Source organism: Hipposideros armiger, unplaced genomic scaffold (genome assembly GCF_001890085.2).
Source record: "Hipposideros armiger isolate ML-2016 unplaced genomic scaffold, ASM189008v1 scaffold_21, whole genome shotgun sequence".
In the NCBI taxonomy this organism is placed as follows: Eukaryota; Metazoa; Chordata; class Mammalia; order Chiroptera; family Hipposideridae; genus Hipposideros; species Hipposideros armiger.
In genome coordinates this window covers 5675704-5680400 of record NW_017731371.1, presented here as the reverse complement: position 1 = coordinate 5680400, position 4697 = coordinate 5675704, and positions in this window count along the sequence as shown.

Genomic DNA, 4697 nt, shown 5'->3' with positions numbered 1-4697 from the left:
TCTGTAGTTCACAATATATTTAGAACCATTGGAATACAATTAGATCCACTCAGATGACTCTCAGATTAACCAATTAATTGTCTCTGGAAGTGTATTAGTTTATTGAAAACATGGCCTTAGTGTTTTCTTAAGAAGAAACAGAATCACTTATCTTAGGAAGAAACTTACCAGAATGGATTAGTCTGGGAATTTGTGCTCAGGATTCTAGCTTCTATTCCCCTTCTCCCCACTTTTATTTTTGCACTTGTTTATTACTTAACATTATCTCTGTAGGCTACAGATTGCCCAGCTAATGAACAGTGGTATGATTTCAGAATTATCTAGAATTTAAGAGTTACCAAGTTAATATGTAACATGTTTTGAGATATTCTGATAAAAAGTGATAAAGACAATATCTTATTTTAGTCTCATTTTCCTCTTGATGTTATTAAAAACATTTAATATGAGAAATGCTATTTCTAATTTCCAAGCAGAACTTTTGAAAGTGATGATGGTAATAGCAACCCTTTTTAAAAAGAAAAATCAATCAGATATTTATTAAGCATAAGCATTAACATTATTTATTAAGCTTCAAATCATTAGCATTAAGTTTCCCTTTTTTTTCAGGGAACTATCCAATTTCTTTGCATATCTTGGTGATTAAAGGTATTTTATATCCAATAACAAGAGGGTGAGTTCACTTTGTGCCAGGTAGAAACTCTAGTTCTCCCTAGAGAGTTTAAATTGTTTCATTTTGTGTAGAGTGGTTCAGAAGGACGTCCTTCTTAGCTCTATGAAGGCCACTTTTATCCAAAGACCTTTATTCCCTGGCCTAATTTAGCCATAGGCACCCTTTAAAGTTGAATAGTACCAGTGATTGATAAATATAATCTGCATAAAGATACAACTAGTAACAATCTAGAGACTCTTTTTTTTATCTTTGGTAGTGGAATTTCAAATCCAAATGTCTTTGCAGATTAATTTATCTCCTGGGATGAATAATTCAAAACATCGAAAACTTATTTTGCTCTGAAATAGCTGGTATGTGAACTACGAGGTGTGATCACAAAACACGGAGTGTTGTCATGATGGAGGATGAAGTAAAGACACTCACGAAAGAGGACTTCCAGAACTGCTTCAGAAAGTGGCAAGAACGATGGGATAAGTGTGTTCAAAGTGAGGGGCACTATTTTGAGGGGTATTAATAGCAATGTGTCTTTTACTGTAATAATCTTTTTTAAATTTAAACAGTTACTGTATTGTTTGATCACACCTTGTAACCACGTTATTCTCATCTCAATTCTTTATTATTTTATTTTTTCATGATTTTTGAATGTTACATCAATTGAAGTTCTGCTGGGTCAGTAAGATGGGTATTTTACCCGCTGATGTGTGTCAGTACAAGGTGAATCCAGGTTTGGGGGGCCTGTCTCAGTCCACTTGGGTTGCTATAACAGAATACCATAGGCTGGGTGGCTTATAAACAACAGAAATTTATTTCTCCCAGTTCTGGAGACTGGAAAGCCCAAGATCAAAGCACAAGAAGTGGGCTTGTGTCCTTGTTCATAGATGGCTCTCTAGTCATGGTGTCTTCACATTGTGGAAGGGGCAAGGGAGCTCTTTGGGGTCTCTTTTATAAAAGTACTAACCCCTTTCATGAGGAACCTACCCTCATTATCTCCCAAAGGCACCACCTCCTAATATCATCACATTGGGGTTAGGATTTCCACATATGAATTTTGGGGCGGGGGTACAAACATTCAGTCTATAGCAAGCCCTAATGCTTACATAATTGGAGGACTCTTTAAGAAAAAGAATATAAAGTAGGGGGTCGGCCGAGTGGCGCTTTGGTTAAGAGCTGGCTTGGGACGCCAGAGGACCCTGGTTCGGATCCCACATATGAGGGCCAATGACACTGCCCTCTACAGCTAAGATGCTGAACAACAGCTCAACCTGTAGCTGGGCTGCCATGAGTTGCTGATGACCGCATAGGCTGCAGCCCCTGCTGCAGTGGGTTGCCATGGGCTACTGGGCATAGCCAGCAGCCAGCGTGAGTGGCCAGCAGCCGCTGTGAGCGGCGTCCAGAAGCCNGTTGTTTTGTAGATTAGTTGTAATTTTGATATGGTTGTGAGAGAAGGTAAACAAGTGTTTACCTACTGCGCCATCTGCGCAAAATCAAATACAGATTTTGAATTCATTTTCACAGAGCTAATAGCTGAAGCTATAAGAATATGAGCCTTAATGAAAACATTCATGCTGATAGCACTATTTTTGCTAAACATTTGTCTTCAAATGTGATTTGAGGTAGTTTTTTTTTTTTTAATGCCTTTATCAGAGTTCAGTTACAGGCAAGCAGAAAGATATTTAGCTGTTAAGAGGTTGTTGAATCATTGTGGAGGAGAAAGCTAAAGAAACGCATTCTAGGCTGAGCTTCGAGAGTAATGCTGAACTCCATTACAGAACTGGGCATCGGGATGAAATGCTGCAGCTGTCCTCCACCAGGGCTAGGGAGGTCCTAGATCAAGAAGCCCCTGCCATGTTGTTACCACAGGATAATGCTGTGTTGTCATAGACCTCGCTAGGAAAATGTACACAGAACCCTGCTTTTCTCTCTGTGAGGGTCTTTCTGAATCAAAACCTGAAAGAAATCCAACATTTAGAGGGACGAGGAGATGTTGTTTCATAGCTTTCCAGCTTCTGCATTCTAGAAGGGAGTTGATGTAAATGTTGAGTAAGCCCATCCACAATATCCAATACAGTGTCTCAGCCCCACTTCATAGTAAACATCTGGAGTGAAGGTGAACTTTGGGTTTGTTTGTATGACTCTCTTAATGAGACCAATGAACCTGCAAACCTGATCTTCCTGTAGGCACAATATAGTGTTCCTTACTGTTCTTTTGTTTTTCAGCATATTCTCCACAGAGCTACTAGTGCAGTCGTGACAGTAAGGGTCAAGGTTCTGAGGTCGTGTCCAGGCTCAATGGGAAAGCATGCCAAGATTGATTAGTAATGTCTGCCCAGGGATGGGGAGAGGCCCATGGTAACTTCCATTTGCCATCTACATACTAGGTCATTGATTCATTAGTGATAAACGAACTGCTTTGTGACTGTAGATTATTGTTCTTACGTGTTGGAAGAAACAGCCACTCCAATATTTGGTGACTAAAAATGCTTTCTACTTGTTGAATGCATCCTAAGTCATAAGTCCCCTGAGTGTATGGTGTACTTTAACTGTTTTGTTTTTAACTCTCGGTTTATCCAGTAGTTTCCCTCTGCTTCCTTTATGACTCACCTGCTGATCTCACGCTGTCCTTTTCCCAAATTACTGCTTCTGAAGTGTCAAGGCCCCCAGTGTGTGCTTTTGCGTGTGAGAAGAAATGGCATCAGGACCAGGTGGGGTGGGTTGAAGCTGGAAATGGCCTATACCTGGGCAACTTCCAGCTTCCACAACCGGGAGCATTGCCAGCCTGAGGGGGTGAAATTTTCTGCTGCTACTGGGGGGGAGTTTCTCACTTTCCAGGGGCCTGGTGGGTTCAATCTTAGCTTTTCTGAGTGTCTCTCTCTGCCCCTCAAGCATACTTCAAAGTCACCTACTCTTTGATGCTTCATTGATGACCTCCCTCCATCCCCACTCCAGACAGAATGAGCCACTCCTTTGTCTGTATTCTCATGTTACTTGGCACATACATTGTCTGTAGTAGCAAATATCTTATTGCAATTTAGTTGTTCATAGACTTGTCATATTTTCAGATTGAGCTACTCAGAGGCAGAGGCTATCTTTTTAAAACCACTATTTATTGACTATTTTACATATATTATTTCATTCAGTTCTTCTAATAGACCTACGAGGAAACAGAGGCTCAGAGGGGTTAAATATCACACCCAACTGTAAGGTAAATACTTGGCAGAAACAGGGCTTGAAACTAGGTCATGCTTTATATGTACACCTAGCACAGTGCTTGGCATGAGGTGTGTGTGGGGAATGTTGATAAATGCTCATCAAATGAGTAAGTAATCAAATGAATAAACTGTCATGAACTACAAGGAAGCCTTTTGGCCGCCAGCTTAAAACAAGTCCTTTCATTTACTCTCACAGTACAGAGTACAGTCAAGTGCTGTACACTTTAACGCAAACCAGATTTAATACCTAGGAAAAGAAGGATGTATCACAAAACCAAATTACTGGAAAATATGCAGCTGACTACTTCACTTAAGGTCATCTACTGAGCCTGGCTTCCCAATAATGTGGTTCTCATCATAATGATTATTTAAAGATTCAATTTAAAATGTTAATACTACAGTGTCAGAAACATACACACGTGAATAAAAGAAGCTTTCATTCCATTGTACACATTGAGCTTTGTCATGGCCTGTGCTCACATGAGAGGTTTTCTTTTGCTAAGTCCTGCCAAAGGAATTTTGACAGAACAACTTCCTCCCCTATGTTTGTATAGTCTCCATTGATTATCAGTTTGGGGCACCACTGTCTTCCAATGTCCCAAAGGAGGGCTTTGCTATGACTTGAATGCATAAGGACATTGTCCAACGAGGCTGGCTTTCGATCTAACAATTTTGTCTGCTGGCATAGTTAGTAAATGGCAGGCAGGTGTCTGAGTTATTTTTTGGCTCTCCTTTTTCTGCTGTGAAGTGGGTTTTTCCATCACTAGGTCTTCTTCCACATTTACCCTCCATAGGGGCGGGGGCTGGGAATGGCCACG